The sequence below is a fragment of the Erithacus rubecula genome, assembly GCF_903797595.1.
Source record: "Erithacus rubecula genome assembly, chromosome: 16".
Classification (NCBI taxonomy): domain Eukaryota; kingdom Metazoa; phylum Chordata; class Aves; order Passeriformes; family Muscicapidae; genus Erithacus; species Erithacus rubecula.
The window spans coordinates 5,279,149-5,291,457 of record NC_136668.1 but is presented as its reverse complement, the minus strand read 5'-3'; the positions used below and the strand labels follow the sequence as shown (position 1 = coordinate 5,291,457).

Here is a 12,309-nt window from a genome sequence, read left to right as displayed (position 1 = left end):
CTGCTGGTCAAGGAGACAGCATATTAAAACCAGAATAAAGCTTCTGAAGATCAAATATTAAAGAGCTACAGTGTTACAGACATTGTTTATTCACATTTGAGCAGGCTGGAAGAGACAGGCATGTGGTCTGCCTCAGTTTTTATGGGGGATGTGGGAAAGAAAAAAGAATCTCATGATTCCTAAGAGCCAGAAATAGCTTATCATTTATTTGTAGTCCCTGAATTATCTTCTGCTGTCAGGCCTGCACAGGCACTCTGCTGAGCTGCCTCCACTCCCACCCCACAGAGTAGGACACCTCTGAAAAAGGAAAATCTATTTCCTTTCTAATATTCTTTTTGAAGCGTCATGTACTCCCCAAAACTGTATTTATTTTCTTGAAGTAAAACCAATAATAATGGTTACACGAGAAAAGAGAAAAATAAGAGAAGAAGATGGAAGTGGGAAGATTGCCAATGAGACACAATGCTGAAAGAAACACACAAAATGTATTCCCTTGCTTTGATGTTTCACACTAGTAGAGTTTCCAAACCTGAATAAGGCAGGTGATTATTATCTTTTTATCTTTGTTCATCTTTAAATATATATGTATATATATCTATATATATATCACTGCCATCATCATCAGTAACTCAATAAACAGTTTAAATGCACACAGCACTTCCTCATGACATTTCTCCAATTACTCCTTCAAATTCTGACACAGATTTCTTCTTTCCTGAACATACCCATCAGTACTGCTTCCTCCCAGGCTGGTGACTGTCACCTTCTAATCAGCTGGCATTTATCCTGGGATATACAGGAATGCAAACAGCTTTTTCCTCCCACACCAAGCTCTTCTGCAAGGTGCAGCTTGTTTCCCTCCTGAGAAGGCAGAGTGTGCCACCATCAGAGTTTGCAACAAACAGTGAACTTGTGGTGCATGGAATTTATTTATAAGCAAAACAGAAGGGTCACTGAGGCACTGGAAAGCTCTGAATGGGGTCACAGGCATCGATCTGCAGACAGCAAAAGGGAGAAGGCAGGTGCCCCAGATATCTCATTTCTGTGTCCCTGCTCACCTCTGATTATTTTATTAAGTTCCCATTATCAGCCTCCACACCTAAATTGATATATTGAGAGCTGCAGAGCCTGTTTCCACGCCTGCTCTCTGCCAGCCTGTTCTGATTGCCCTCATTATTCCTCTTTCCAACAGAGAGAGATTCATTACTTGATGTGTAAAACTGACTCGCTCCATCCCTTTGCTTATAGCTCCAAATCTGTCACCACACACAGATTATGCCACTATTTCTTCCCTCCTAAGCTGTTTGACATCACAGCTTTTAACTGAACAGGGGAAGGAATAGATGGAAGGAATGGAACACAAACTGTTAAAATGATTACTAGAAAGCAAAGAATCCTCAGGAAGCATAGCAGCTTCCTGAGGTCGTTGGAAATTTAAACATTTCTTCTTTAATTCCCATTTATACCGAGAAGTTTTCAAGCCAGTCAGCTGAGAAAATTAAACCAAAAACTATTGTTTACAAAGGGAGCACCTGTAGAGCAGCCCGTGCTCTGCAGCTCTCTGGACTTCACCGGGCTCCCTGCTAAGGAAAAGGAATAATGTTTTTGAACCATCATTAGCTTTCACTCTGCCACTTCCCTTCTGTTGCCACAGCATTCCTCTATGTAAATGGGATTTATTTATTCATAGGCACTGGCATACCATTACTTTTGTCAGGGCTGGTCTGGCACACGCTGCTGTCTCTGTGCTCTCATAAAGGAACTGCAGAAGCAATTAAGATCGCCGGGGCTCTGGGCGAGTGCGAGCAGCAGCCACTGCAGCTCTGGGCACGGGCAGATAAGGGAAGTGACACAGATTAAAACAAATTGTTGATCCGTACCAGAGAGCAGCTAGGCAAACAATAGCAGTAAAAGCATAAATGTCAATTTGGAATGATAAAGGATACAATCTAAATGTAATATGAGAGGCCCCCAGACAAAAGGGAGAAATAGAAATTACACATTACCCAAGTACCAGATGCAATAAACAAACAAATATGTAAACACGCTCATGAATATGCATATGGAAAAATTCAGATCACTGATTGATGGCTCAAGCAGCTAGATTTTAAAGTAAAATGCTGAACCATTTTATAAAAAGTTTGACTGCTAGAATTGAAGGGAAAAAACATCTTATTTATACTCCTGGTAATTTTATTTTAATTTTGAATAATCTGCAAGTGTCTCAACACATGCTTTCCTCTACATTCTACATTTGCATATTAATGACACAACTGTCCATAAGACACAAACCAATGCCTGGAGATACTTTTCTTTCTCACAAGAAGCTGCCTTTTATCTGCTGAAAGAACTGTCAAAAGGGTTCTCTAATTGCTTTCAGAATTTCCTCTCTCTTTTCCCTTCACGTTTTCTAGTCCCCTACAGCAGTTTGCCAGATGAACTATAGGGTTTCAAAGCTCATTTAAATAATCTTATGCCTGTTCCAGCCCTGGTGAAATAAACCCAAATAGTTTCATCCAAACTGTGATCTAATAACCAGTCACAGATCAGTTAAAAGACCTCCCCAAGATTTACTTTTCACAGCCTACTTGATACTGTTGGTTGAACCAAACATTTATTTTGTTATGGGAAGAAGTTTAAGTTTAACTTAATGAGAAAAGGTCACAAATACAAAGGAAATTATCAAGAACTATGTGTAGGAATCAGTGTGTAAAGCACAGCACTGTACACAAAAAGGTCTTCACAGGGCCAGTAAGCTGGGACAGAACCCATTTAAGATTTTGACCTGTATCTGGGGTTGTCCCATCCATCTGTCAACAGCAATTTTTTGAGCAAAAACCATCAGAACTCCAGACTGCAATAATATATAATAACAGTGGCCATCAGCACAGGTCCCTGCCAAATCAACTGTCACCTTAGTTTGACATTTCAAACTCTTGCCTTCAAACATTTAGGGATGAAAGAAAGTGGAGGAAAATTAGATCGTACATTTTATTCCTGCAAATGTGAAATGCAATTCCTATTTGAAATACAGTCCCCAAACATTAGGTGAATAATTTTAGATTAATAAAATATGGCATTACTGCTGCTGTGTTTGAGTTCTTCAGGAGGCTTTCTCTAACTAGGGGAAGTTACTGTTCAAAACTCTGTTATGAGGAAATTATACTGCCTGACATCTAACATCTTGCAAGGCAATCTCACTTTTGGGCATTAAGAATTAGCTGTGTTAATCTCATTTTATGAAAGACATAATATTTTCCTTTCAAGTGTTCTTTCTAGAAACATGAGCTGCCAAATCTGCCTTATAATCTAAAGTTTCCATTCACAACTATTCTGTATTCTAGTAACATCAACTTTGTATTTATTTACAAACAACACTGATTCTTTGTATTTTCAGTATTTTAATTTTTGCTTCTGTCCTAGAACCATATTAAAAGGAGATTTAAATATGCAATAGAGCTGTTTGAAATACTGCATCTGTTCTTCGTCATTCCAAGCAAAAATGTATATTTATTTTGTAAGCATTCTATTATTTTCTTGTCTGATTTTTAAAGATGTAAATAAAGATTAATTTCAATGTAGCTGCTCCTCTGCCATTTTAATAAAGATTAATAAAACTGATAAAATTATTTGAATGACAAAGGAACATATTAATTTACACGTCTACCTTTTTTTTCTGGACAATTTTCCATCTGTACATACACTCCACACACTACAAATTCCACCATTTATTAATCTTTTCTGCGTTGCCTACTCAAATATTCTGTTTTTCTTCCTTAGAGCACCCCTAACAACCTGGTTATCATTCTGCCAACATGAGTCTTGCTTTGGGAAGTGTCAGGCAATGGGCTTTTCCTGGCAGCAGCAATGTTCTGGTTTGTGTTCAGAAGAGGAACATTGTGTTTGAGCAGCACAGACAAAGCCTGTGGAGGTGCAGTGACCACTGGGGAAATGCTTCCTGTGTCCATGGGCACCACAGCTTCATTTGGCTTCCCAAATTTCACATTTCCAAGCACTCTGATCAGACATTTCCTCTCTCCCCTGCAATGGGGGCTGCTCCCCTAAAGCCTGCCTGCAACAGGCAGTGAAACAAATATCACATTGTCCAAGGCATGTCAGAACAAATACCAACAAAACAGTGAGAAACTGGCAGCAGCAGCCTCACACTCTCCCCTGGCTGTCTCTGCTACGGGGACTGGTGATGAAATCACCCACAAAGACCTGCAGTGGTGATGCAATAAGTGATGGAACAGGCAGCAAAGGATGAAAATGGATAACACTGTGCCACACCTCAGAGCTGCAGCCCTTTTCAGCCATCCACTGAATGTGTGGGATCCACAGTCTGAGGATCTCCATGCTGGTATTTATCAGTCATGGAAGTAAGGAGCCAAGGACTGAGGGCTAAAAAAGATTGAGGCAGGATGAGGAGCTGGGAAATGGAAAGCTGTCAGTCAGGGGGATGGAGCCAACAAGAGAACACATCAGGGTTCTGAGAGAAACAAGACAGAAAGGTAGAAAAGACAGAAGGGAGAAAAGAGACATTTGCACTTCCCAGCAGAGGAAAGGACTGAAAACTATTGAGAAAGGTGAGAAACAAACCAGAAAAATCCTGACACAGAGCCAGACGAAGGAAAGCGTGGAAGTCAGTTTATGAGAATCACTAGAAGATGAGCAAAGGAAATGAGGATCAGGATTAGACAGACAAGAGCTAAGGTGGAAAAGGACGCCCAGGAGAACGGTGGGAGGGGTGCCCTGCTGCCCAAGGGCACATTCCCAGGCTGGCCAAAGAGCTGCTGGGGCTGGGGGCACAGAGCAGTGCTCCAGCTTCTGGCACAGTGCATTACAGGGGAAAGCCTGGGCACACCAGCCTTGTTCCTGAAAACATGAGGCTTCTCCAGGCTGGATTCTGCAGCTTAGGCTGCAGATCTTTTAAAGTTCAGTGTGTTTTATTTTCTTTAGCCATTTTGTTGTAAAATAGGAAATTACTCTCAGTGAACAGGGACTGACAGCTTCAGCTGGTGAGCACGAGCTGTGGCCGCTACCAAACAACACACAGCTATTAATTTATTTGAGGGTTATTCTTATTATTTCTCATCACAATAACATTAAATGAGCTATGTACACACACTGATGGAAAACAGACTTCACAGTTTCTGTCAACAGCGCTGTATGTGTTACAAGTTCGAATTTTTATTTGAAGTTTCCAGAGATGCTTTGTTAGCTAGAGTTGATCTCAATTTTATGTTGACACCAAAGCAGAGCAGATTAACTTGGAAATGATGCCCAAAGCTTGAAGTGCTGTTGGATCATTTGTCCTTATTGAATGAAGGCAGATTTCTGCATTATATTACACACTGCAACTGGTGCCACGGTTTTAAATATTGTTCTTTTCATCACTTTTTGTCAATTATCCTACATTCTGAGTATTTTTAACTAAATAAATATTTGTTTGTGGTGACTGTAAGCATTAGTAGAAAAGTCCTGAAAAGCCAGCTCATAAATGAAATTCTGATTTCAACAAATTCATTCTTCTCAGATAGCTACATTTCTAGAATAAATGATTATCTTTAATATTACCTGAACACAGAAAACTCAGACTGTAAAGGGTCTTGGCAGTGAATGATGATAGGCATCAGAGGCTTAATGTTTAATTACTGAACAGAGTTTTCTGGAGAGTTAAGAGCTAATATCATTCACTTGCTGCTGTTGGCTATGTGGCAGAATATTGTGGCTGTTGTGATCTGTCAGGGAGAAATGATTCATAAACTTTGCTGCCTGCTCCTCAAATGCACAGCTGGTGGGAATAAAAAAATGGACAGCTACTTATGGCTGAAAATCCCAACAGGAAATGTCCTGAAACCCACGTGAAAAATAAGCAGAAAATCTTAATGAGAAGAGGACAGAGCATTCCTATACATTGTGAAGCACAGAAAACAAATTAGTTACTGATATTCCCTTATACCTGTATGGTTTAGGAGCTAAGGGTGATAACTAAACTAATTCTCATGATAATTGACATCCCCCCTGTTCAACAGAGAGAGTGAAGCAAGCTGGGTTGGGCATCTTAATACCCTCTCAATGTAAACTATGTTGGAAAGGGACAAAGGAAATGGAAGATTGAAGAAGATTTAAATGCCTAGTTTTGCTACAAACAGTAGGGACACATCATGAGCTGTAAAGGAACTGAAGAACATCCCCAGTGACCCAGTGGCAAAGGTTTGTGGGGAATGGCAGGTGTAGGTCCTGGCTTGCAGACCTAATGCAGTTCTTTTCTTTCTCTTCTGTTCCAAACCATTGAGAAAGCTGAAATATAGTGAGTTATAGACCGACAACCCACCCCAAATATCTTGAGAACAAAATTTTTCTCACTTTATCCAGAAATGCTCCAATAGAGGTTGCAGGAACATTCAGAAGTGCTGTGAGTGTGTGCTCCTACAGGCACAGCAGCTCCTGGGCTGAGGCTCCCACCAAAGCAATCCTTCCAAAAACACAAACTCTAAGCACCACAATTCAGAATGCTCACTTTCAGAGACAATAGGCAAGAAGGTGCATATCCTATCTAGATATGCAGTGCAGCAGTAAGAATAAATGTTTGTTGTGGTGGTCATTAGGCTCCTTTTCCATTAAAAGCCTTTTCTACTTAATAAATGCTCTATTTAAAAAGAAAAATTCTGCACTTTTCAGTATTCACATGTTGCTTTATATGCATGAATAGTTGCATACATGTTTAAGAGTGAAGGGAAAAAATAAGAAGCTTGATTTTAGATATTGAATACTTACTTAAATTTGCCTGAGAGAGCTCTGTTCTCCACTCTCATCTGTTTCAATCTAGTTAATGAAATAATGTTTTATATAATAAATAACAAGGGAATTAAGCCAAGGAGATAACAGTAAGCACTAAATAATGAATCAATGCAAGTCTGGCACATAGCTTAAAGTTGTTTGCAAAAGAAATACATCAGATTTGATGTTTAAAAAGGAAGCAGGGCCCTAATTGACTTGGGAAGGGTGATCTGTCCTATTCTGTACCTGCTGGCAGAAGGTCCTGTGAGTCTGCCATGGCTGCAGTAACAACTGAACCATTTACTGACAACTGGAAGAAGGATGAATAACAGGAGGTGAGAAGAAAGCAAAAACCAAAACCAGCACAGAAATGCAAGAAGTAGAAGAGATGGAGCAAATCACAGAGTTCCTCATCAGTGAGAAGACCAGCAAGAGGCACAGGGTGGCACATACTCCAGAGAGGTCAGCAAGGAGAATCAGTTTAGACTCCTCATGAAAAGATGAGGAAGGAGCAGCACCTCTCAGCACAGCAGGGCATTCTCCAAAGGACACACTGACAGTGCATCCCAAGCTGAGCTAACTAGAACCTCATCTTTGCACAAACATCTCAAACAGTGCAGCCTTCAGCTGCTTTTGGCAAAGTCCAGAGTGCTGCCAGAAGAGGCAGCTGAGCCCTGCTGCCCCAGCCCTTCTCTTGCTGGTGGAGGTGACAGCAGCAGTGAGCTCTGAGTGACACCAGCCTGCCAGTCCAGCTGGGAGCAGACCTTGTCCCCAGGCTGCCAGGTGGGGGCTTTGAGGATCCAGCAACACTCCAGAGCTTCTGGAGAGGCAGAGAGAGACAAAGGGAGGGAGTGTGAGCCAGGGGCAGGGAAGGCAGCTCAGTGTTGGGCTGATGGCAACCAGTGATGAAAATTAGACCCCAAACTGAGACTGTGATAGCCTTTGTACATGAATTAACTCTTTCACAGCTGCCTACAGCACTCTCTGAGCAATCACAAATACTCTCTTTACCAAACATCATTTTTGGCCAAGTCTGTTCTGCATTTTGGCAGGTGACACACACAGGCTGCACTTACAGGTATAACCCCATGAAGCTGTGTATCACTTTGATGAGAAAGAGGTGCTTTATAAACATTAATGCATTTAAAGTCAGAGCTGTCAGTCTTCTGTGCAAGTGACATCAGTCAGCTCCTTTTTGGGAGGGACAGGGCTGCTCAGCCGTGGCTGCTCACAGCAATGAGCTCAGTTTGAGCTAAGGCAGGGCTGACTTGTGCTGCCAAATGAAGGCAATGCATTGCCCAGAAGTCTCAGCTCTGGTGAATAATCAAAAGAAAAAGCTCTCAATGTAGGCATCATTACTGAGACTCTTTAAAAGGGGGTCTTTTGGAAAAGCCTGGATCTGAGGCTTGCTGCTTGTCAGCAGCACTGATTAACCTGAGTGCATCTCCATGCTGAGGCATCCCAGCCTCTGGGCAGGAAAGGAGCAGGGTGGGAGGAACTTCTGAATGGGGCTGCATTTCTGCACACTGAGGGAAATACTGTAAAGGTCACAGAAATAAAATAAAATAAACCAAAATGGGGTTATATCCAGCTAAATTAAGGGATAAAGGTATTCCAGCCTGTGGTTTTTTTTTTTAGAAAATCTAAGCACACTCTTCTGTAGCCCAGGTAGGATTTTGCTGTCTTTTACTCTAAGTTACAAATTTTGACCAACTTTCTTCAAGCACAACACTGAACAGTCTGTAACCTGCTCTATTAAAGTAAATTTAATTGATGTGAGAACACAGCATGCTTCCTAATATTACCTGCCTGAATTTTTCTGTGGGCTGGCAATCAGCTCCCAGTGTTACATCACACTCCCACTTCTCACTTGGATGCTGGCCCCCTGCTTTGAGAGCTCTGCAGTGCTGGAAGAATTCCAGTCAGAATTTCTAACCTCCAGAACACACAGACCAAATGGCTACTCAGAAATATCTGCATACTTCCACGTCCACACTTTAACAGAACTTTAGAAAAACCCACCTCACCCTTGTAGAAGAGAAAATGATGGAAAATGGGGTTAGGCTGAATAAATGAATAAATTTAACTTCTGAAAGAAAAAAACAGTTTTCTATTCTCCCTACTTGCTTTCAGCTGGCTGACTTCCATAATACAGACATCACTTACATTTCCACACCTTTTCTCAGTTTTAAACTTTCCATTACTTCCACAGAAACAAGCTCTGTCCAAGGCTTAAATTAAAATTACATTTGAGGGGGAAAAAACAAAAAAAAACCAAAACCAAGAACCTTTCTTACAAGTTTTCATAAGATCTTAAATGCTCTGGAAGCAATGTTAGAGCACTTGCTGCTAATAGACTCTGAAAAGATAAAAAGTCACTTGAGTTAAACTGAAAACAAAACTTTTTCATAAATTACACTTCCAAAAATTAGCATCAGATGCTAATTTGAGAAGATTGTGGGGAAAAATTATTTGCATGATCCAATCCAAAACTTTATTTAATATATGACATACTTTCCTTCTAATTAGAAATCTATTACATATCTGCAATAGCCACAAATAAAGATGATAAAAGTAGCCTCAATGCTTAATAGTAATTTAAGAACAAGCAACAGAAGTGTTTTTTAAAACATTGTCCACTAAAGCCATGGTGTTCCTCTGTATATTTCTGTTTGTATCTAGCTTATTCCCAAACCATTTTCAATAATTTTGAAACACAGCAAAACCAGAAAAACACTGAATTTCTAGTTGAAAAATATTACCAAGAAACCTCAGGAAAATCTCTGAGATGTTTCTTAGAGAAGAATTTATCTTGCAGAAAGCCAGCACTAATTCCTATAGTTTGGACCATCTCCCCTGCTATTTGGGCACAAAAATATTTCCACACAAGTGTTGTGATATATTGTTTTTCTTTACTTCAAAAAATAAATTCTAGTTACATAGGTGAACATTAATGCTCTATATAAAACCATGTAGTTGTTCTGAAGAGAAAACAGATGAGTAATGTATGATATATCTTTTCAGAACATGTTTTTGATGTGTAATGAAAGTTTTGTTCAAAATGCTTCGTAACAGCATTTTTATGAGTCTTTTACAGAAAATTTCTTAAAACACAGTGAAATTTGAGCAGTGTAGTTGACTGTATATTAAAAAAACAAACCTGATAACAAACACCCCCATAGCCAACCCCCACCTAAATCTTACCAGTTCTATCTCCCAGGAAATTGTGACAGATTCTGTGAGAAACTGGGTCACGTGCACATTGGAAATTCTTTCCTGCAGGGTTAGCAGGTGTGGGCTATGTCAAACAAATTTATTGCAGTCTGTGCTAATAACCAAAATTATAGAAAACCTAGATGAAAGTGCTCTGCATCCAGCTAATTTGAAGCTACCTTATGAGACAATAACAAGCTTCTAACAGTTTTCCCCTTTTTTAAAATACACTAATTATGCTTAATGTTCCCTGTCGCATTAGCTTTCATGGTAATTATATTTCAAAACTTTTGCAATTAGGGTACAGTTAATATTGTGGAATATTGCAATTATTTTTCATTGTGACACCTCTATTGAAAACTGGTGGCATAATGATCGCTTTCTTCAACTAAATCAGAACTGTAGAAATATGGCAAATGAACCAATTATAGATTATTATTTCTAATTACAGATAATGCCCTTTTCCTTGCTTTGTCCAGAACAATTTCCCAAATACCCAGACTCTTCCTAATTAAAAAAATTAAAAAATCCCAACAAACTGATTTCTCCACCTTCACTTTTCTGACACACATTCTAATACACACATATATATATATGTAGTAAATCTATACTGTACATTGTATATTTATAACATATGAGCATGGACAGATGTGGAAAGGCACATTAACACATACAGAGATAATTGCTACAGGTTCAGTCAATTGCATCTATAAATGTAAATACCACTAAGTGCTCACTCTGAGCAAGGATTTTACTCAGTGACTGAGCCTTGAAGGAAACTTGAAATGCATTACAAATGCACTCTGCACCATTTCTAACTCAGCCCCACAATAAAGAACATTTCTTTATTTCTGCTTACCCTCCCTCTTTAATAAACTCAAGGGCTTTGGCTCTCTACCCTTAAGCCTCCTGCTCACATTTCCATCATTAAACCTAAATATCAACCTCCCCCCATTTACAGACTGGGTTCTGTTTATTGATGCTGAATGACCTCCAGCCCTTGATAAATGACAACAGCAGAAATGCCTAAGAATTAATATATATAATCGTGAAAATTTGAGGTTCACTCTGGGGTTTTGAAGAGCTGCTTGTAATTAAACCAGCCTATAATTTGGTAGGACAGACCACTATTACATAAAACTACTTTCTGGAAAAAAAACAGCATAGGAGAAAAAAAAACCAGCCAGACAGGTAATGGGAGACATGTTATTTTCACTACTTTAGCAATTCTGAGATCAATTATCATTTACCATTTACATTCTTCATATGGAATTTTAATCAAAGCTTACTTAATTAAGTTTTAATTTAAATTACACTAAACCAGTGATAAATAAATCAATTATCAAATCACTGACTTCAAACAGAGAAGACCTTTACCAAATTCCCTGGCTTGCCAAACCCCACCATCTGTACATTTCCCAGCTACCAGACTAATGAATTTCAAGGTTATATCACCAAGTGTAAGATACAATTTCTGGCCAACATCAGACAGTGGAAATAAAGCATGTATAAAATGCTTTCACATCATTTCTGACATGAAAAGATCTGGGAACAGCTTTACAAGACTCCTTATTCCCTTCAATAAAGAGCAACATAAGACTTAAGTAAAACTCCTCCAAAGATGATTTCAGGCAGAAATCTGAAAATTGCAAAACTCAGCTTATTCAATACTGTAGAATAAGGTTTTTTTTAAGAGGAATTGCCTGAACAATGAGCACATTTTCAAAATGAACTATAACTCTCTCTCCTCTGACCCTCTGAAACTCTAAAAGCTGATTTGAGTGATTAAATGACAGCTGCAAGTCATGACAAATCTGGCACAGAATATAATTTTTAAGAATGCCTCAAAGTCCTGCCATCACTAATGTCTGTCATCACCCACCTTTCCATCATTTCTTGGCTCATATTAATTGATTTTTTTTGCAAGTTTACATGACTTATATCTCTGGACATCGTATTTTTCATGCAGCTTTTGTTTCCATTAACTTGAGACACACTTGAGCCTCCACCATCTGCTGGGCACTGACAAAATGCAGGATAAATAAACTGTGCAGTGTTTGTGCCACTCTGGGTAACAGCATTTAGGTACCTGTATGGATGGGAAGGAGAACAGGACCATGGAGGGGGGGTTATGTTCATGAATATTTGTATATACACATGATCTATATGAAAATCGCCTAAAAACTATACAAATTTCCAGCATATGGATGCAGACAATAACCAAACATTTCTATAAATATAAATATAAACAATATATATTTTATAATATCTGAATAAATATTACTATATAGCCTTGAAATAGGTCAACAAAGA

At 39.2% G+C, this 12,309-nt stretch overlaps 1 protein-coding gene across 4 annotated transcripts in view; it reads right to left on the bottom strand.

The window, feature by feature from the left end:
* The window catches only part of TENM2 (teneurin transmembrane protein 2), a gene marked incomplete at its 5' end in the record, with an annotated part of 475,212 nt that overhangs the window by 195,818 nt on the left and 267,085 nt on the right, over positions 1 to 12,309 (bottom strand). The window lies entirely within an intron of this gene.